This window comes from Colias philodice, chromosome 23 (assembly GCF_061535455.1).
Source record: "Colias philodice isolate Cphi_HAF_F1 chromosome 23, ilColPhil1 Martin Lab GWU primary, whole genome shotgun sequence".
In the NCBI taxonomy this organism is placed as follows: domain Eukaryota; kingdom Metazoa; phylum Arthropoda; class Insecta; order Lepidoptera; family Pieridae; genus Colias; species Colias philodice.
This window is the reverse complement of record NC_143108.1, coordinates 6547756-6571869: the sequence shown is the minus strand read 5'-3', so window position 1 is coordinate 6571869 and position 24114 is coordinate 6547756. Positions and strand designations below refer to the sequence as shown.

The following is a 24114-nucleotide window of genomic DNA, read 5'->3' as shown; positions in this document are numbered from 1 at the left end:
AATGCGTAATTGAAAGTCGTTACTGGCGCTTTCGCAGATTTACGCTAAAGATAGTGAAAATTGTAGTAACTTTAACTTTTCAAGCCCAAAAGGTTAACTAAGGTACGCTTGAACCAATCTCATAAGTTCTAATACTTTTAATCATTATGATTAACTTTTTGGTTCTTATTTGATTAACTTTTCATCTGGGATTGTTAATATAAATAATATAAAAATTTGTGTGATTTATTGGTATACTATCTGCACACCTTACTCTTTCAAATAAAGAAATAAGTAATTACTTATGTACCTATTCAAATTCACATTGGCGTCCATATATTGTACACCAGGTGGGTAACAAACAGGTCTCAATAAGTAAGCTTCAAATTACGGTCAAGTGTTTAATAGCTGTGTTTTACCTGAAAATAAAACACATATTAAATACTTACCTATATTTGAAGCTTACACTTAACGTCCACCTGTTGAGGATTTCGACTCAATGAAGAAGATCAAGCGCCTGCACATTATCGTGCGCCGGCCGCGCCACCTGGTGGGAGGTGTGCCGTGTGCGAGAGAGATAGCATATATACAACGAGAAAGAGAGGGAAAATAGGCGGAAAAAGCTAGGTACCTTCTCAATAAGTAAGCTTCAAATATAGGTAAGTATTTAATATGTGTTTTATTTTCAGGTAAAACACAGCTATTGTGTAAAAGCGCCAATATTGACCTGCATAAGCCATAAGCTTGCTTATCCATACTAATATTATAAATGCGAAAGTAACTCTGTCTCTTACTCAATCACGCCTAAACTACTGAACCAATTTGCATGAAATTTGCATGAAATTTATGGATATATTTTGATACCCGAGAAAGGACATAGGCTACCTTTTATTGCGAAATATGTACCACGGGCGAAGCCGGGGCGGACCACTAGTATTACATATAAAAATCTATACTAATATTATAAAGCTGAAGTGTTTGTAAAATAATTATTTCGGTGTTAGATAGCTCATTTATCGAGGGAGGCAATAGGTACATATCATTACGCTAAGACCAACAGGAGCGTATCCATGCGGGTGAAACCGCGAAGCGCAGCTAGTGTTAGTATGTGTAGGTACATAAGAATATATATAAATAAATATATATACAATCTGACATACACAACAGTAGCCCATAACCCAAACAACTATAAAGAATTAGCTGACCAAGCAAACGTTCTGTCAGGACTCCATACTTATCTGCTGGTTTATAAGTTGTATGCTTTACCATCTAATACAATAGCTATCTTTACACAAAAAAACATATCATAAACAAAAATAGGTCCAGCCGTTTCCGAGGAATGTTCCGAGCCGTTTCTGACAAACACGACGCGAGATTTTTATAAATTTAGTAGATCAGTTTTTCTGCAAGCATATATGTATTTCATCCATAAAAAACTAATACACAAACATAATCTTAATATATATAAATCTCGTGTCACAATGTTTTTCCTCAATGGACTCCTAAACCACTTAACCGATTATAATAAAATTCGCATACCATGTGCAGTTCGATCCAACTTGAGAGATAGGATAGGTTTTATCCCGGAAATCTCTCGGGAACGGGAACTATGCGAGGTTTCCTCTGAAAACGCGGGCGAAGCCGCGGGCGGAAAGCTAGTATTATTATATAGCTTGCATACAAACTTTAGAAAACATTAATTGTAACTAAAGAAATAAACAAAAATTCAATACTATAAATAGATAAGTAGGTATACATAATATTATGTAGAATCATTTTTGGTTAAATTTTAGTTAACTGTGTCAAAACCCAAAATTGTGATTTCATTTCCTTATTATGTACCAAGAATTCGTACAGATAATTAATTGTATTTACCGCAATGTGAATTAATTTTCTTAATCAATTTCCTTATTTTCGGCTGTAACTGCCAAATTCTTGTAATCCCACGAAATTAAGACAAATATTTTGATGTGTTTGAAGGTGACCAATAATTTAAAATTTGCGGGATTATAAAAAATTGTATACATTTGTAAGTAAAAAGTGTTCAGAAACTTCTAAAATTACTTATCACTGTCATATTGTTTCTCTACATGTGGTAGATAAGTATCATATGTTTTATAAAGAAACTCACAAAAAAATGTAAGTAGATAATTTATTGAATTAAAACAATGTTTTAAGAAAGCTCAAGAAATTCGTCTTTGAAGTGCAGTGCTGTGTCTATCAAATAATTAAACATTTTCATTGAAATTAAAAGTAGGTAGTTGCATGCACACATTATATAAGTATGACTACAAAGTCGCGAGTTACAATTAGGTTTCTCTAATTTTGTACATAATAATATGTACATTTATTATGTCCTAAAGAACATAGAATATAAACTTGTTGTACGGATATGCGTGAAATGTCAATACATATAGGTGGGTACTTTAAAATGCCATTGATGGTAATGAAATAATGTATGACTATTCATACCTACGGAACTTACATATGCATATGCATTAGTATATACTAATTACGAAAAAATAAAAACAAAGTTAGAGAATAATACAGTTTCTAAAAGGTGTTTTTAATTTTTAATGACTTTTATTTTCCAAGAAAAAAAATTATTATTATAGGTACTAAATTGTGTACATGCATTTGATTTTAATATTAATTTCATACTTCCATCCTTCACCTTTATAAAAATATCCCACTAATCCTATATTCACAGAACGTGTGTTCACCGATATGTTTCCTTTGTGTCATTCACAAATGAATCACAATGTTTGCATGGGCTTGTTACGCAAGGATAGATAATATTATAGCAATTGGGACTGTTTCAGTAGATCATAGAAGTATTGTCACCTATTTCCTCGTCAAATATGTATGTTATTGACATAATAATTGTATCGTTTCTTATCCACTGTTCGGTGGTCTATACTAATATTATAAAGCTGAAGAGTTTGTTTGTTTGAACGCGCTAATCTCAGGAACTACTGGTCCGATTTGAAAAATTCTTCCGGTATCAATAGCCCATTCATCGAGGAAGGCTATAGGCTATAAAATATTGATATATTCACGCTAAGACGTAAGTTACGTTAAAATATTATGTTATGAGGATTCAAAAGTGCTTCTAGAAGAAGTCTAATTGAATAAATAAATGTTTGAGATTGTGTTCAATCGATATTCTTACAATCTACATAAAGTAATGACTGACTGAAGACTGACTTTTGTTCGAAGCTTTCCTCCATAGCATAGCAGCGAGTACGTAGTGAAGTATTTTTGGAAATTATCTCCTGTAGGGAGAAAAGTAAAGGGAAAATATGTATGAAACTTCTTCAGTTTTAGTCACAGTCATGCATTAAAAGAAGATTACGTTCAAAAGATTGTGTCTTTCACTTTGACATCTTCTTATATATAAAATTCTCGTGTCACAATGTTAGTCTGCATACTCCTCCGAAACGGGTGGACCGATTCTCATGAAATTTTCTGTGCATATCGGGTAAGTCTGAGAATCGGCCAACATCTATTTTTCATATGTACCACGGGCGAAGCCGGGGCGGACCGCTAGTATTTATATAATCACAAGTACTTAAATTAGCTTCTTGTTATTAAAACTTTATCTCCATTGACCGAATTATGCGTAAAACCTAAAAATACACACAATCAGTCAATTCATACCTACATATAAAGAACTTTAAGGCATTGAAACCAGTTCAAATAATTATGACACTTTACCACCTGCGTCAACGGATCATTGTACCGAAATGAAAAGAGACAGATGCACTTGATAAACATTAAGCCGTGTGTGAGAGCGGGACGGACATATCGTACCATGACCTTTCTCAATTTGTGCAGAATTGGCAGGTCAGTGACACGAAATTGTTGATAAGATAAGGAATTTCGGGTGAACAGCGGTTGTCTTACGGTTGTTATTTGGGCGAAGTACCTATAGATAAATATTATAAGTAATAAGTCTAAATTGTATAACGTTTCTTAATTATTAATATGTAGGTACTTACTGAACTAATGTTTGAAGTCAAAACTTGGTCTTCTAGTATTTTGATGAGAGACACTGTCAAAATTGCATCATATAAATGGTTTGCAATTGCTCTTTAATACATTTTAATATGCCCAAATTAGGTTTATCCTCTTCATTAATTGTATTAACAAACACCAATGTCTATACGACTTCATTTGTCCCTCCGTTTAGCATATTCAAATTGCGTATCGTTAAATTCCAGACGGTCGAAAAAAGGAAAATCGTATTCCATTTTCGAATAACAGCGAAAGTAAAAGCTGACGCACACATGCACAACGTACACACAAGCCTGACCTTTCCCAACTTAAATGGACGTCGCCCGAATACACGGGGTCAATGACACTGCACCGAGGCCGAATGCATTTGGCAGGACGAAGCGAAAAAAAAAGCAAATTACTTTCGCTGAATGAAAATGAAGCCGAAATTCGCACGGTTCCAATTTTAAATTCGGATGCCGCGCCATTTGAATTTGGAATGAGATGTTTGAATGACAGCTGTCAGGACGAATCGATTGCTTTTTTTTTTTCTTACAGGTTTGCATAGTGCAAGGCGCACCGTTGCGTTACGTAAAGAAATGCTTTTTATTTTTTTTGTATGTTGAGCGTATTGATATGATTTCATTCATGAAAATGGAAATGAAAATAAAATAATATTTTAAGTTTTTTTATATTATAAAATATTATAATGAATCAGTTTCAGTTTTATCATTCTTGCATTTATACTGGAATGAATTCAAATACATATTTCGTCAAACAGGAAAACCACAACGCCTTGAAATAAAAAGGAATCATCATAAATTTTGGCAATTGTTTTCCTTATTGTGTGAAATATTAATTTTTTGTACAGAGTACATTTTATGTAAATTAGGTACCCTTTTCATATTAACATTATAATACATTAGGTGTAATTTTGTAAATTTTTTTGCTTATATACATTTATTTACGAAATCTTTTGGTACTTTATATTTTGCAAAGTTCGTAGATATAGATAAAAAATCTGAATTAAAAAAAATTAAGAGTTTTCGAACTGAAACGCAAATGATTCTAGCCAGTTAGCAACAGATGTTGCCTAGGCAGGTCACTCTCAATTTCATATGACTGAGTTTCTATCTAGAAATACTTAGATGCAGAGACTGGGAAAATAACCTATTTTATATTTATGGGATAATGTTATATGCATTTATTTACTTCTGTTGTAGTTAATTATATATTATATTTGAGCTTATTATATTCATTTAAATAGGTATAGGATATGTCGGTCAGATTATGTTAATGTATAAAATATTATAAAAACTATGCATGCAATTACATGATGGATTGTAATTTTGTAAATTATAGATATCAAAAGACGTGTCTAGGCATTAAATATGCCCCAAATTAATTGTCTAAAATAAGCTAAATTGATTAATTAGGGCCGATTCATGAAAATGACATACGGTATTCATTTAACTGGTGTATACAGTATAACCTAGATATTTTGAATGCATTGCAATTTTTCTGTTAACTTTACAAATTAAATAATAGACAAAGAAATAACGTTATATTTTATAATTTTTTGAAGATCGTTATTAAAGGGTGTTTTGTGTACTTACCTTTGAGACATTAAACGTAGTTGTAACAAAGTTCGATATTAGTGCAACTTCCTACTTGTAATGCCGATATAAAATTACGTTCAAACATCGCATCGGCCAGTTTATTGACGCCGCATCCGTCTGAACTTGAGTTAAGCCTCTGTGAATGTCATCTAGTCTCAGTACAAATGCGGTTCTGTGCACGTATGCACGGTCTATGCAACGCGCATTGCGTAACACACGCAAATATAGGTACACATTCTTTCCAATAATTACCGAACGCACCTCAAAAATTCAAATTTGACATTGACGTTTTCGAAAAACAAATTCCCGCGCTCCGCCTGCGGGAAAGAGACGGACATAGCTCCCCGCGACCGCTATTTGGGTGACGTCGGCCGGTGCATAGCGAAATAAAATAATGAAAAGTTGCATTCAGTAATTTCGTTGTGTTTACGCGCGTTGCTAGTTCGTTCAGTTGGACATTGCCTTTTTTCTCGCGGTCGCAGCGCCATCTACGCGCTCCATATTCCATAGTACACATGGTTGTTATTCATGGATCTGTCAAAACAACCTCGACGACCGATAGTGTGAAAATGTGAGGTGGGAAAATTTTTTGGCGCGGTGAAACTGTGTCTGCCTGCCCGCGGAAAATTGATGTAGCGGTGTTTTTTACTAAACTTAACCTACGACAATCTTCAGTTGCGCGCGAGCGGCCCCGCACGCGCCTCGCGCTCATCAAACACTAAAACATACGAAAATACGAATGGACCCCGCCCCGGAGCCGAAACTTACCGAATTCAAACAACAAACTTCATACCTACAAACTTTTGAATTTACCTCGCCAATCGCGACCTACGTTCGATGACCTCAAACGCAAACTATTTTTTTAATTGCTCAATTTTGTGATCTAGACCTTAGACATAGTGCCTTACGTACAAACTCATTGTGATGTCATAGTGCAAAATAGATATAAACTAGTTAAGTGTTAGTGAACTATATTTTTGGAGAGATAACGTTTTGTGTCCGAGTGCATATGGACTACAGCATAGCCTCTATAAGGTAAGTTGTCCGTCGTGTTTCAAATGCGACGCGATTTAATTACAGTTATAGGTAATTTATGCTACTGGAACGCCAATCTTAATCTATGAACTTGATTGCATTGGCGTGAAGTTGCCGCGAGTTGATCGCATTCCTAGTTCGCGCGTGCAAAATGCAATATACGTCGCTAACTTCTTTATGATCGGTTGCTTTACACGCGATTATCGCCCTTATAATGCATCGTTTTTATTATTTTTATGTGGAAACTTGAGTGAACATGTCATTTTCGGGTTGACGAACTACTAGTGATATTTTTGTAACGTTATGTTTTAGCTTCTACTCGAGTTTAGTAAGGCGATAATGGTGTATTTTCATTCAAGTTTTGTAGGTTTCTGATATGATTTAATAGTTTTGCTTATTGTTTTCGTCACGGAAATTTATTCAGATATTTGATAGTTATGCTGGTGTAATGTGGAGGTATTGAATTGTTTTGAATATTACGATTTGCTCATTTGAAAGTTCGATGGCGTTTGTTTTTTAATTTTTTATATTGTGTACTAGCGGTCCGCCCCGGCTTCGCCCGTGGTACATATTTACGTTTTCTCTACATAAAAACCATCCTCGTACTTCAAGGAATATAATAAAAAAAGAATTATCGAAATCGGTTCAGCTGTTCTCGAGTTATGCGCTTACCAACACATTTTGCGATTCATTTTTATATATAAGACTAGCGGTCCGCCCCGGCTTCGCCCGTGGTACATATTTACGTTTTCTCTACATAAAAACCATCCTCGTACTTCAAGGAATATAATAAAAAAAGAATTATCGAAATCGGTTCAGCCGTTCTCGAGTTATGCGCTTACCAACACATTTTGCGATTCATTTTTATATATATGTATAAGAAGATAAGATGTAAGGAAGGTATTGAGAGGATTATTAAATCTGTTATAATCCACGAATGAAAAGCTTCCTTAGATATGCTTCAATAATCTGCACACACATAAAATCTATCGACACCTCAGAGTTATGTTAATATCTGTCAGCCATTTAAAATAAACAACAGCATAATAAACTTGTAGTAAATAAACTCTAAACACAACAATAAACTTAATTTTCCTATTAGCTGTAATCATCAACCTATACCTATCTATTTGACTTCAAATTATTAACGTCATTGACTGAAATACCTAACTAATAGGTATATTATGTACTTATATGTATAACTAAAACAAATAAATAAAAAAAGAAAAATAACAGAAACATTTTCCAAACATTTTTGATCTCTGAAACGGCTGTACCGATTCTGATGAAACTTTCACGACATGATAGATGGGGTCGTATGACAACATACTCACGTTATTAGGTACTTATTAGCTATTATAGTAATGCAACAAATATGCGTCATACATTTAAAATTTAAATAAACAATTCGGGTTGTCATTCATAGATAAAAATGTGTGTCGGGACTCGGGGTGTCCCCTCATAACAAATAGATATGCTAATTTGTTAACTAGCTTTCCGCCCGCGGCTTCGCCTGCGTGCACTTCATAGGTAGGTATATAGGGAATAACTCCCTTTGAGTTTGTTTTGTAAGTAGTAAAAATATTGAGGTACCTACTCTTCACGTTATAGATAAGATTACGTCATACGTGCACAGGTACTATTAAATTCAAACATTTGTTTGAAATTAATTTTGTTTAGTTTTTTCAGAGTTTTTGGTTGTAGAAGTAGATTTTTATTGTATTTATTTTTATGAAATTAAACACGATAACTTGGTTTATATACAGAGGAATATTAAATACACAAAATTGCATGGCACCTATTTCTATTTTCCAAAATGCTTTTTTTCTAATTTTCGTATATTGGTCTACCTAAATTACTACTAGTACAATTACTCAACAATCTACAGATATACAATTGAATGTCGTCATTCAATGAACGCGCTAGTCATTCAATCAAATCGCAGATTCAACTAGATGACGGCGACATTACTATAACCTTAAAAGTTAATATAAAACCGTTACCAAAAACCAGAGACAATATCGATTAAACAGTGCACATTAAAAATGAATTTCCTAAATAGAACGACCCTACATTAAAGCAACAAATGTATACATAAAGCATAGTGCACATTCCTTGTTAGTATCGATCGCTGGCCGAATAGCGGGGTTTAAAAATTTAAAAAATCGGTCAAGTGTGAGTCGGACTTGTGACACTAAGGGTTCCGTAGAATAAGCTAGACAACAGAGTATAACTTTGGTTACACATCCGTTTTATGACCGTGCCAACCGTTGTTTAGGTACCTACTCTCGACTTTTTATTACAGAAATATATTATCATCTCTGTAATCTTCTAATACTGTTTGTACGCATTACGGTTCATGAGATACATACAGCCTTGTGACAGGACGCACAGACATACTGACAACGAAGTCTTAGGAATAGGAAAAAGGGTCAAATGCTTTCATAAATGAGAATTTTTTAAAGAATAGAACATTCGATCACGTTACAGGATTCGAACCTACATCTTTCGCCTGATAAAAGGGTCCTGTTTAACCCTTTCGGTAGGGAACCCTAAAAGTTAGGCTATTTTAGTCTATATTCGGCAGCCCGTAGCATGACAGGTGGCGATTAGAGCTAATTGCTTCGGTTTTCAATTTACTGCTTTTTGTCATTCTAATGTTTTTTGCCGCATATAACGATCGGTGGAAATGTTTGCTATTGTTTCAGTTTTTTGTTGTATTCAGTAATATGTAACTATTATAATTTATAATTGATGTGGTTAAGTATTTAATTCTACCCGCGACTTCGTAGGACGTCGAAGATATTATAAGGAAAGAAAAGTCTTATATTTACATACTAGTTTCGCTCCGCGGTTTCACCCGCGTGGCTCCGCTTCTGTTGGTCTTAGCGTGATGATATATAGCTTATAGCCTTCCCCGATAAATGGGCTATCTAACACCGAAAGAAATTTTCAAATCGGATCAGTAGTTCTTGAGATAAGCGCGTTCAAACAAACAAAAAAACTCTTCAGCTTTATAATATTAGTATTATAGATTTTTTTTATGACACTCTGTAATCTGTTTAAAGTCAGCCAAAATTGACTCTAAAGAAGTCGGTTATACGTATACAAATATACTAGCAAGTTGTACCTACCTAGTCCAAGAAACTTATCAAAACGTAACCTTCAAAAAAATCTATTATAAGTACCTACCTATTAGATTTTTTCAAAACATTACAACTGCAATGTTATGTCACACATGTATATTATATCATAGATAATATAATACTATACTTATACCATGTCTATGGTGTTCGTTTAGGCTTAACACTGACAGCGCGCCAATGCACCGGCGCCATTTTTAATTCGTTTATTTAATCACATGTGCTTAGGTTACAGGCTGGTGACAATGCCCTCAAATTTAATTTACAAGCGCTTCACGTTTACATTTGAAGTTACGTATTGTAGGAATGTAATCCAACGGGGTATTTTTGAAGTGAAACTTCTTTATCGGGGTTGGAAAAAAATTTAGTGTAACATTTTTTCGTTACGCGTGACATTTTTCCGTTACGCGCCATCTTGTTTTAATCCCTACCACGCGTGATTGCCGTATTTCTGTAAAGTTGCATATGGTAAATTATTTTTTAAAAAATAAGGTCATAAAGAAGCTTCACTTCTTACGTGTGTACACTAGTACACGCACACATTTTTTGTTGGTATTTATAAACTTTACTTATTTGATACTAGCGGCTTTGATTGGGTAAACTCGGGATAGAAAATATTCTATTACCTATCTTAATCTTAATCTTAATACTATTATAAAGGCGAAAGTTTGTAAGTATGGATGTATGGATGTATGGATGTTTGTTACTCTTTCACGTAAAAACTACTGAACCGATTACAATGACATTTAGCACACATATAGAGGGTAACTTGGATTAACACATAGGATAGGTTTTATCCCGGAAATCCCACGGGAACGGGAACTATGCGGGTTTTCCTTTGAAAACGCGGGCGAAGCCGTGGGCGGAAATCTAGTACTGAATAAAGATATAACCAATAGTACCTAAAGTAAATTGTAAAAGCGATGACAAATTAAAAAAATGAGTTCAAACATTAGGTATTTAAAAGGACTGAAATATATCTTCGGTTAGCGCAAACCGGCATTTTGACATGACGTGATCATAGCCTGAAGCATAAAAACATCACTGCAGTACAATACATAATATTTGGGCTGAATAATATGATAATGATGACAGAAAATGCTATACATAATATATTTATTTAGTTACTCCTCTATTTGAAGTAGTACCTAAGTCCCATTAGTACTGTTGTGACAAGGTGACGAATTTTAGTGTAAGCTGAACTGAACAGTAATATTTGAAAATTAATCCTAAAAACTTTGGACCGCCTCCTTGGTACAGTGGTTGACGCGAAAGCGTAGCACCGAGGGGTCCTGGCTTCGATTCCCGGTGGAGACGAAGAAAAAAAATGTCTCGGTCTGGTAAGACGCAGAAGGCTGATCACCTACTTGTCCCTAAAAGAAAATCGATCAGTGAAACAGATGTATACTGCATCTGTCCCTTACCCCACTAGGGGACATGGGACTTCACTTGTATCTGTAACAAAAATAACCTTACCTAGTTACACTATACGCATTTAAATTTATATGTAACTAGCGGTCCGCCCCGGCTTCGCCCGTGGTACATGTTTACGTTTTCTCTACATAAGAACCATCCTTGTACTTCAAGGAATATAATAAAAAAAGAATTATCGAAATCGGTTCAGCCGTTCTCGAGTTATGCGCTTACCAACACATTTTGCGATTCATTTTTATATATAAGAAGACTAGCGGTCCGCCCCGGCTTCGCCCGTGGTACATGTTTACGTTTTCTCTACATAAGAACCATCCTCGTACTTCAAGGAATATAATAAAAAAAGAATTATCGAAATCGGTTCAGCCGTTCTCGAGTTATGCGCTTACCAACACATTTTGCGATTCATCTTATATATAAAATTCTCGTGTCACAATGTTAGTCTGCATACTCCTCCGAAACGGGTGGACCGATTCTCATGAAATTTTCTGTGCATATCGGGTAAGTCTGAGAATCGGCCAACATCTATTTTTCATATGTACCACGGGCGAAGCCGGGGCGGACCGCTAGTCTTATATATAAAATTCTCGTGTCACAATGTTAGTCTGCATACTCCTCCGAAACGGGTGGACCGATTCTCATGAAATTTTCTGTGCATATCGGGTAAGTCTGAGAATCGGCCAACATCTATTTTTCATATGTACCACGGGCGAAGCCGGGGCGGGCCGCTAGTTTTTATATATAAGAAGAAGAAGAAGATTAGTATTTTGCATTATTTAAGAACTTACATTAATTATCGAGTAACGACTGATTAAAAATCGAGGCACGATTTTGAATGACTCGTGTAAACACATGACTAATAGTTTATATCTAGGTTGTAGGTATCCTAGTTGTGACTAAGGTTAGAATAGACTAAGAGCTAGGTACATTTTGGTACCTAATACTGGATATTTTATTGAAGTGAAACTTCTTTATCGGGGTTGGACAAAAATTTAGTGTAACATTTTTGCGTTACGCCGTACGCGTGACATTTTTGCGTTACGCCGTACGCGTGACATTTTTGCGTTACGCCATACTCGTGACATTTTTAAGGTCATAAAGAAGTTTCACTTCTTACGTGTGTACTCTAACTCTAGTACACGCATACATTTTTTTGAAGTGAAACTTCTTTATCGGGGGTGGACAAAAATTTTGTGAGACATTTTTTGCGTTACGCCGCGCGCGTTACATTTTTTGCGTTACGCCGCGCGCGTTACATTTTTGCGTTACGCCGTACTCGTGACTATATACATGTTATATTAAAGTGATCAACAAAATCAAAGGGTTTGTTTTAATTCTAATTCCAGTGAATTTCTTTATTTTTCTAAAATTGTATTTAAAGTTAACCTCAGTTTTTGATTGAATTTTTTAAAACACCAACACGTGGGCGTGATCATGTTATTTATTTTTCAAGTTATTTAAGCTTAACCTCTGTCTTAATATGTATATATTATGTACTATGTGCGTCATTAATTTCTGACTGTTTCGAGATTTGGTGCAAAATAAAACAGTGTGTAAATAAAATTAAACAATTGAGTAAAAGTATAATTTCATAGATAACACGTTGAGAAGTTCCCTGTATAAATATATAATATACATATCTTGTATAAATACATACATAATATGCCTATAGATCTTTAGTCTTTACTCAATTGTTTTATTTTATTGATTTTTTACAAATTTTATTTACACACTATTTTATTTTGCACCAAATTTCGAAACAGTCAGAAATTAATGACGCACATATTATATATACGTTTTAATATAGAATATTTTTTATTTTACAACCTTTACAACTTGATCATTAGGAATTTATTACCTCTATTGTTCGAACAAAAATAAGTTACCGACTTTAAGAACGTGCCGACAATGTAAGTACACTATTGTTTCTTAGAAAACATTTTAGGAGTATACGATAATAAATCTATGACTCAGGTAAACACGTGTTTGCTTGATTGGTGTCAGGTGTTCAATTATAATTTTATGAATTCAAAATTTATAAACTCTCTGTCCAATCAAAATCCGCCTAAGTCGAAATCCTTTATAAGCTGAAAACGGCAGTGGCCGGCGTAAATATTCAAATAGGTAGCGAGGAGCGAAGCGACGAGCATCTTAGGTTAACTTTTGAACTACCGCACGAGCCGAGCGAGCGAAGCGAGCGAGTTGCAGCAGCGGCCGGTGTAAATATTTAAATAGGTAGCGAGGAGCGAAGCGACGAGCATCTTAGGTTAACTTTTGAACTACCGCACGAGCCGAGCGAGCGAAGCGAGCGAGTTGCAGCAGCGGCTGGTGTAAATATTTAAATAGGTAGCGAGGAGCGAAGCGACGAGCATCTTAGGTTAACTTTTGAACTACCGCACGAGCCAAGCGAGCGAAGCGAGCGAGTCGCGGCAGTGGCCGGCGTAAATATTCAAATAGGTAGCGAGGAGCGAAGCGACGAGCATCTTAGGTTAACTTTTGAACTACCGCACGAGCCGAGCGAGCGAAGCGAGCGAGTTGCAGCAGCAGCCGGTGTAAATATGTAAATAGGTAGCGAGGAGCGAAGCGACGAGCATCTTAGGTTAACTTTTGAACTACCGCACGAGCCGAGCGAGCGAAGCGAGCGAGTTGCAGCAGCGGCCGGTGTAAATATTTAAGTAGGTAGCGACGAGCGTGTGCATTATTTTTTGAAAAATAAGGACATAAAGAAGTTTCACTTCTTACGTGTGTACTCTAGTACACGCACACATTTTTTTTTTGTTTGTGTGTTAGTGGTAGGTAACGCAGAGTGGAAGTGGTTGTAGTATGATAATCGTTGCAATTAAATGGAAAATGGATTTCTTTTTGCCCACGCAGTTTTTGAGGCTACCTATTATGAAATCTATACTAATATTATAAAGCTAAAGAGTTTGTTTGTTTGTTTGTTTGTTTGTTTGTTTGTTTGAACGCACTAATCTCGGGAACTACTGATCCGATTTGAAAAATTCTTTCGGTGTTAGATAGCCCATTTATCGAGGAAGGTTATAGGCTATATTTCATCACGCTACGGGCAACAGGAGTGGAGCCACGGGGGTGAAACCGCGCGGAGCAGCTAGTTTATATTATAAGACATTTAAGACTAGCTGTCCGTCCGCAGCTTCGCCCGCGTTTTCAAAGAAAAACCCGCATGGTTCAGCATCCCGTTCCCGTGGGATTTCCGGGATAAAACCTATCCTATGTGTTAATCCAAGTTACCCTCTATATGTGTGCTAAATTTCATTCCAATCTGTTCAGTAGTATTTGCGTGAAAGAGTAACAAAAACACACATACACATCCTTACAAACTTTCGCATTTATAATACTGTATACTAGTAGGATGTATGTTTGTCTGTATTTCTATTAAAACAAACCAAATTTCAAATGTGTTATAGGAAAATGTTCACCTAATGTTAGTGTTGGTTAGTCTATATACAACAGGAAGCAACAGGAAGGCTTAAGCTATCGAATTAAAAATAATCATCAATATGAGTTCTTCCTGCAGTTGAAATTTCTGAGCTAAAAACAAAAAAAAAAACTGCCCTATTTTTTATTTCGGTTGAAAATATAGTCTAAGCTCTTGTCCAAAGCTTCCGTGACCGACTTCAATATCGGTTTTAAAAAACGTACGTGTCGCGAGCCCCGAATAACGATAACTTATAACGATAACGAAACTTTGGCTGGCGTGCCTTTCCAATTATTGCGAATACCGGTATGGTATGGGTATGGGTATGTATGGTTTTTGAAATGCCATTACCTTTTATGTGACTTTTGGCGGAAATAATTGACGTTTTTCGTGTAGATTTAGGTTATTTTGACATGGAAAGACATGAATCGGGAGCATATTAAATTCATAAGGAAATGATAGGGTGACACTAAATTCTAATCTTCTTTTTTTTCTAATCAATAAAAGTAGGTATGACAGTTTTATATCCAATAATTGACTACGTGTGTAAATGATAAGAATAAAATATATCCTTTCTAAATTTAGTTAAAGCTTTCACAATTTCATGTCTGAATTGGAATTGAAAAGCTGCTTTCTGATGATTTCGTGAAGAAATTGTTAAAATCTGCTCAGTAATTTTTGGGAACCTTTCAAAAACAACATTTACATGCACCCGCCCTTCTTAATAACTATTTTTCATTGTTTTATTGCTAACATCTTAACAATATATTAATTTAAATATTTATAGTACCTACATTAAAACTGGAAAACCAATAAAAAATATAAGTAGGTATAATTTCAAACAACATCTAGGTATGAATAGCCACAGTACAGCATCAATGAAAGGTGGTGATGAGAAATAAAACACACGAATCACGATTATACCTACTTACCTACTCAAACATTTATTCATCCAACTAATTAACTAGGTACAAGCACTTTAAAATCGTCATCCTAGATAACAGTAAAAATAATATAATTATTAATTACAATTACATAGTTACTACGTATTGACTTTCTTATTAATAAAAAAAGAACGTAATTCGTTACGTTCCATTCTACGACCATTAAACCCCCTTCCACAAACTATCTCCGTATACTTTCTAAAACGCAAAATTCACTGATCACCTAATGCTCTAGGAACAATTTACATTGGACAAATCTCTAGTGAAAATGTCTTACATCATGTATCCGCGTTTATTAAAAGCAAGAAGTCATCATCCGGCCGCCAAGATGGCGGACATTTTTTGTCTGTGCTAACGGCCGAGCGAATGAGAACCAGTTCTTTGCGTTTCATACTTAACCTTGTCATTAGGCTCGACTAGTCATTTTTGAATTCGAACGCGCTAACTGATTTCGAATTCGCGCGATTTGAACCGCTACACGTAGAGAAGTAAGATCGCTTATCGTGTGGCGCGCGTTTTGACGTTTGACGTTTCGATTTTGGCGGCAATTTTCGTCACAGCGCCACATTCCCCTATCATAGATAGTCAATGACATCGCGCGAAAGTATGTTCTATTATTTTGCTCTATTACACACATGAGTGAGTTTTTATGTTGTTTTCGTTCTAGTCCTAGAAAATTCGTAGTATTCGGAATGCAATTAGCGTAGTTAAACTTTCATGAGCTAGTTTACCGCTAGGTTCATTTTTTGTTTCGAAAATTCTAAGAAAGTATCGTTCGATTGATGTATTTCGATATCAAATTATTAGCAAATTTTTTGGTAAACAACATTCAAAAACACATAAAACTAAATAAATCAAAGTCGCCCAATCTGATCAATTACTCCGTATCTCGGTTCACAAGTCAGCGTTATCAGCCTATTGCCACGCAGCCAGCACAATCTGACCTCTAAACAGGCACCAATAGCAACTATTATGTCATAAATAGTAACGCGAGGGAGGCCAATCTAAATTTGTCGATCGTAGGGTCACCATGCTTGAAGGCTTTCGGGGGATGCCTTTTAGCGTTTGAAAATTTTAAGTACTAGAATAATGTAGGTTAATTTAGTTAAGATATAGATCGTCATCATTCATCATCAACGTATATGATTTTGTCTTGATGAATACATAATTTATTTATTTACTCTTGAAGCCATAGAATCGACTTAACTATGCAGTTGCCATTCAGATATACCATGTATATCGTATCTTCATAAAATATAAGAAATATCTGGAATCTTGAAATACCTAATACTTACTAAACTTTATTCTTCATTTAGAACTAATAGTAAAAGTTGAATTAAATTTTTTCTATTTTTACCCACACTCCAAAACACCTGCTAACTCACCCTTATAAGCAAACACACTACATAAAACTTCGAACACCAATAAATTGCCAATAAAATTATCTATGATACAATCCCACAAAAACATTGCGTGTGGCAACTCTATTATTTGCGCGAACGAACGCGAGAACGCCCGAACGTATATAATATGGCGTCGTCACGGTTTTGAGGTTAAGGTTTGACATTTACGATCTAACATCCATCATAAGTCGACCCACCCTACTGCTTAATTAGATCTTATCTTCTAAGTAATAAAGTCGATAATTGATTGCGCGATGTATCACCGTATTTCGGTTTTCAAATGGCGCGACGTTTGTCATTTTCTTCGTTCGTAATAAAGGGTCTTGATCTTTACATTGAATTCTGTTTCGCGGTGTTCGCTGCGTTTGTGCGTTTTTCTCATGACAATTTTATTGTTAATACGATAACTGCTATTTGTGTCTTTGTCGTAGGTCGATGCTACTTGTTACATCAACTATTACATTGTTGTGACGTTAAATACCTTATGTTAAGATTTTTTACGTGTATCCTTACGTAACTATGTGCATGCAATATAATATGTACTAGTCACATGTATGCACATTGCACAACACAGAACAGAAATCAAAATAAATCTTACTATAAATAATTGTTCTTATTATCAGCATTTAGATATCTACCTATATATCCCTTGATAGACTATAAAAATATATGCCAACAAAAAGAGGTATTAAACATAAAAAAAATCTTGTGTACGGTTGTCAATTATTGTCATGAATGGACCATAAAGAGTTCCAAATTCAAATGGTGCGGCGCGTGGACGAAAATCGAAACGCATAAAACAATGCCCTCTTATCATACGCGCTTATGGTGGCAATATGAAACTGGGGCGCTAAAATGCTCTAATTTTCATTCACCACATATACATTTTTAATGTTCTTGTCAATCAAAATAAACAGGGAGAGAGATAGAGATAAATATTAAGATTTATTCCGTTGATTTATTCAGTGGTCCAAAATAGTTGTAGCTAACTATCTATGTTTACAAAAACATCACGTATAAAAATAAGATTTTTCACGACCATAGCTAAATATTTAATACTATTTAGGAACGTTGCAGAATTGTATTGCACTTTTAAATTCGTACGTGATATTCGAAAATCTTTCATAAACTATAGGTATTTGATCATAGATTCAAATGAAATTAGAATTTTAAATATATTTTAATTCGTTATTTTAGTTATTTAGAAAGAGGAAAGCAGCATTTTAGCGCCACCAGCATTTGCGTTCTCAATTTAAAATCCATTCGGGGAAGACGAAAAGATAACAAAAATTTCCGCGCCAATTCCGCGGAAGGCCACTCGAGCTGATGTTTGAATTCAGAACTCTTTCTTCGAATACTGGCGACATTGCGTTCATATCCAAAAAAGTATTATTACAAATCTTTTGTTACTTGCGTCTGCTGTCCATGGAATGCTATGGTGTCGGATTTCTGTGATAAGAATGGTAGTCTGGGTTTTAATTTGCCTATCAAGAAATAAATTAGTCTGGTTTTTATATTGTTTTGACTGTTTTTATTTAGTACTTATGAGTTATAGTGTATAAATTATAAATGACTAAATAAATGAAACCAAAATAATTAAGTATTTTACATTTCTTTCAGCAACAATCTTTACACTTTATATATGTTTTATACTGCCAATTTGCTTTATAATACACGTTTAGTAAGCGCATAATAGATTAAATAATAAGAATATTAAATAGTATTGTTCCGTATGTCATTGTCCGTTGCTAGGAAATTAAAGTTCCGCAATGTTGTGTGCGACATGCTTAACGAATGACAATTTTAAATATTATAAAATTGCTTTTTTTAAGAGGCTGTGGCCTGTGATGTTATAATAACTATTATGAAGTTTTTTTTCTTTTTTACATCCAGTTATCGGTTATTATAATATAGTGATTATAGCTTGATGGTAGATATATTTTATCAATTTGTATCTACATATAGGTATGTACTAGGGATGTAACGATACATGATTTTGCCGATACGATACCGATACCGATATTTGTAGTAATGTATCGGCGATACCGATACCGATACCGATATCGATGGCTTGGTAGAAAAATAAATAGTGAATTATGCATAAAAAGTAACCAACAAAGACAACTGTTAATCGTATTCTTTTAAATAAAAATGCCAAATCAAAAAACAACAAAACCATTTATTTTAGTATTATTATTTTACGAAGTCAGTTAAACTTTAAGTAATACACATACAAGGTGGGCCAAAAGAAATCACCCTATTGGAAGATGCTCTCATTTTTGCAAATGGCCGCCAATGTCAAATCTGTTTTGACATTTGTGTACTGAACAGATGTAGAATACAAGTGAACAAGCCATGGAGCGATACAGTACCCAATAACTTGGAATAATCGTGTCAACTTTTTTGCGTAACAATTCGTCGCCGATTCCCCGGCCGTCCGACACTGACTGCGCAAACACTGCGCCGTTTGGCCACCAACCTTGAAGAGTATGGGACCACACGAGACGTTGCCAAGAGTGGCCGGCCCCGGAGCACCCGTTCTGCCGAGAATATCGCCGCTGTCGCTGGAAACATGCTACGGGCACGGTGCACGCTATAGAGCCATGTTGACTGAGTTTTTTTCTGCCGCAATTGGACGAATTAGGACTGGAGAATATGTGGTTCCAACAGGACGGAGCAACGGCACACACTGCGCGAGCCACAACCGATATTCTGAGGGCGGCTTTCCCGGGTCGCCTCATCTCTCGTTTTAGCGATTTGCACTGGCCCGAAAGATCGCCCGATTTAACCGTTCCAGACTTTTTTGTGGGGTTTTTTTGAAGTCCCGTGTTTACTGAGACCTTTGAAGCCCTCAAGGACAACATTAGACACGAGTGCGAGAATTTGTCGCCCGAAGTTCTCGCTGAAGTGATGAGAAATGCCATAAAACGAGCCCGTATGGCAATCAATTGTGACGGCGCCCATTTGGCCGATATCATCTTCTCGACTTAACCAATAAAATTTTAAAGGTTCAAATAAACATAATCAAAAAACAGAATCGAAGTTTTTAATTTAGAAAAAAAATGAGAGCCAAACAACATCGGATGACTTCTTTTGGTCCACCTTGTACAATCAGTACCTAATAAAAGTTTACTATTCTGCCGTCCTTTAACTAGAAAGCCGTTAAGCCCACGAAGTGAGTTTCGAGTAAATGGCAAAAAACACGGAAATCGTTATTTCTTAAAAATTATGACACTTACAATAATTATTGTGAGATACATCCATCGACATTTAATTATATATAAATATTAGTTTTTACCCAGAAACTGTTATAATTTATTTTTAAATTCACTTTTTCTCGTTTAGTTCAGCATAATAATCTGAAAATTTTAACTATTTACTGGACAAGACGGCCGTTCACATACCATAGCGACTTTTTAGCTAAGTAATTTAGTATTTTTATTTTCATTTTGTGTTTTTTTTTTATTTAGTAATAAAATGCTTACCTAAAACGTCGTTAAGCTACTATAACTACTTTTAAGCTATGACTTTCGTTTTAATTTAAATTTCAAAAACTTTATAATCAGCGTTTAAGGGTTTTTGGATGCTTTTGTACTATGATTCTATATAGTTGTACTAAATTTTAATCTTACTAATGTTAAAAATTTGCTGCTGTCTGAGGCTTTGCTCTCGGGAATTACATCCTCTAGGTCAACCATCAACCAATGGAAAGGAAAAGGATCAAAAGCTTTTAGGTTTAAGTATTAAGGATTTAAACACTATCTAAATTAATGGTTTTAGCGTCTTATTGTGAGTAACAAGTATTTTAAACTCTTTTACTAAATGACTCTTTTAAGTTTTCGATAAAATTAACCTTTATTTCTCGTCATGTTCACGTTTATTTCATTACAGTGGCTCATTAAGGGGTTAAGATTGAGATAAATCTTCTCGCTTTTCTTTTTTGGAACCGTATATTCATTTAGAATTGCAATTTTAACGTTATTTTATAAATATTCTTCTGCGAAGTTAGTCTGCGAAGGGGTTAAGGGGCCCTGCTCCGAAATGTATGTTTCTAAATCATGGTTTTTGGATAGAAATCATCATATTTAAAATCCTAAAAAAATATATAGCACAGATAAACGTTTGATCTAGTGACTTTTTTGGATAAAAACACAATATTAAACATTTGACTCGATCAAAAAAAAATCAGAAGTAACATCGATTTTAAAAGCATAATCAGTTTTATGAGAATTAGGGGAACGCTATGTTTATGAAAATTTGACATTTCATTTACTAATCAGGTTTTACAGGGAAATTTTTGGATAGATTTTTAATTTAGCCCTTATTTTTTTCTATATAAAATATAATACGTAAAATGCGACTCGCGCGCACCACGTCAGTGCCGCCAGAGTCCAGCCGGACGTCATCGAAGGAGGACCTGTGCTAGTTTTGCTCCCGACCACGTTGCAGTCGCCGCTCGCGTATTAGAACCGAGCGGCGAGTAAAACGGCGAGCATGTCACGGTATAAATAAATCAGTAGTTTGATTTTGTTAGTTATCCTAGGATTATTGTTGTAAATATAAATTAACTTCTTATTCTATACTATTAAACGAACAATATTTGCATATTAATATATTTGTTTGTAAATACAGTGTGGAAATTTTCGATGGGCCCTGGGTGAAAGTACTAGAAATACTGGAGATAGCAAATATCCTTTATTTTTAAAAAGAAATAGAACTGCATTCAAAGATTTTCAAAAATTCATTTTCTTCGACCGGGAATCGAAAGAACTATTAAAACCGCATCAAAATCCGTTGCGTAGTTTCAAAGATTTAAGCGTACAAAGGGACATAGGGACAGTGAAAGCGACTTTGTTTTATACTATGTAGTGATTTAAAATTATGTTTTAAATTATTATTACCAATATTTTCAGAAGAAAATAAATTAATGTATCCAGAACGAGAGTTTCATTTTAAACTTTAAATGTATGTATAAAATAGACCAAAAAATTTTTACGAGAAATTAACAATAAATTATCTTTTATATTGTTTCTATCGATTTGAATAATAAAATAAAATTTGAAAAAGGAATGTTTCCTTTCAGAAAAATTTGCTATCCCTAGTATTTCAAGTACTTTCCATTCAGGGCACATCGAAAATTTCCACACTGTATATATACAAACAAATATATAAATATGCAAATATTGCTCGTTTAATGGTATAGGATAAGTAGTAAATTTATTTATCAACAACATTCCTACGATAGCAAATAAAATCGAACTACTGATTTATTTATACTGTGGCATAATCGCCCGCCTTCATAGGTCACCGGAGTTCATGCCGCGCCGGCTCCTGCGCAACGCGGGCGCGAGCCATCTCAGTGCCTAAAATGCCTAAACTTTCAGTACAAGGGGCTCTTAAGATTGAGATAAATCTTCTCGCTTTTCTTTTTTGGAACCGTATATTCATTTAGAATTGCAATTTTAACGTTATTTTATAAATATTCTTTTGCGAGTCACGGATATGTGAGTACATATAGAACCACAAACATATAAACATAAATCGTTGCCTGAAAAAAAAATTAAGACTTGTGCACAAGGTTTTTGAAAAAATAAAACCCTGGTTTCAATAGGGCTTCAAGCTCTTACATGTGGGATGCTCTTAATAAATAATGTAGAACCGCTTATCAAATGATTAGAAGACTCTTTCATCCATATTCAGAAAATATAATATACCAGAATATGTGGAAAATAGCAGGAGGTAGAAAACTTTTTATTTGCTACTATGTAAAAAATACAAATCTTAATAATCTAATACATATAAAGATAAGAAAAAATAGCAATAGTTGCAAAATGGACTCCCCGTCAGCGGGTCAAAGGTAGTGTACTCCTAACAATTTTTGTATCACCATCTCTAGTACATTGCTTGACAGTCGATTACTAATTCCACCCAAGGGGTAAATTACATAATTAATAAATAGTTTTAAAAATTAAATAGTACAGACTGTCTTTCTTCTCTTTCTCGGTTACAGAGACAAATCAGAGTCTAAACAGAGAAGTACGATTGAAAGTTCGCACTGTCGTAACCATTACCTACCAAATTTTCGTAACTTTGACTTGTTATATTTTCCGCAATTTAGCTGCTAGATTGTTTAAAACTTAGTAAACCTGATCAGAAACAATACGTCTTGTAAAAGAAAATCAAAAACAATCGGTACTCTGCTTGGGAGCGACATTATTTCATCATCACTCTCATCCCCAAAACTGATGCATCACCAGAATCGGATACCTGCCTTTTAGCTTAAAAATGAGGGTTAGCTGCTTTGTAGCTAAGCAAAAAAGTGTTATTAGAATTTTTCCTAAATAAAATTACTTAACTAAAAAAGCGTTAAGGGCGAGTAACTGCAAATAAGGTAAGGATTTCCATTGGAATCGTTATATGAAAGCATATCATAAAGCAGTTATAGTCCTTTTGCGTCCCTATAGTCAAGTATAATCTGATAACGTACTTTTAGTCAAGTAAAAAGCTAAAAAATAATTATTAAATCTGGCGGTTAAGGTACTTTTAAGGAAATTTAGCGAAGTAGTGTTGGTTAGATGCTTTCAAGTTATGGAATCGCTGAAAATTATGTTACTTAACGGCTTACAATATTTTCATATATTTATAACTAGCTAGAGAAATGATTCTTAGACAGAAAGATAGAGAATTCTGAACTCTATCACCCTACATTTAAAACTGAAAATTGACCATTTGAGGGTTAACGGCTTTTTAGTTAAAGGACGGCAGTATTGGTAGAGTTTTTTCAGAAAACAAAGTGCGCACGCGCGGGCGGCCTCCCGCATCGTTCATTGGGCGCGGATTTTTGAATTATTTGATATCAAAAAAATTGGATGTTTGTAAAGTAGGTTTACGATCGAGATGTTTACGTGATAACATAATGCAGTGGCAGCGCTCGAGATGAAACGGGAGATCGGTCCGTCTCTCTCTCGTTATACCTGCGATCGCGCTCGTGAGGTTTTGGTGTGACACAAGTTTATGAACATGTCACCCGACTTAAACGATTTTAAAAACGTTATCACGTTAAAAATTAAAAAAATTCAAAATTATTTATTTCTTTCCTTTACATAAACAAATTTGTGATTGGAA

At 34.8% G+C, this 24114-nt stretch overlaps 2 protein-coding genes across 2 annotated transcripts in view; both read left to right on the top strand.

The window, feature by feature from the left end:
* The window catches only part of LOC149478101 (tetraspanin-33-like), a 281232-nt gene that overhangs the window by 75364 nt on the left and 181754 nt on the right, over positions 1-24114 (top strand). The gene's annotated exons all lie outside the window — the stretch shown is intronic.
* Positions 5783-24114, top strand: part of Eip93F (Ecdysone-induced protein 93F) — a 187083-nt gene continuing 168751 nt past the window's right edge. The window contains exon 1 of the mRNA XM_089709646.1: positions 5783-6629. The gene's annotated coding sequence lies outside the window, so the exon portion shown is untranslated. The remainder of the gene's footprint in view (positions 6630-24114) is intronic.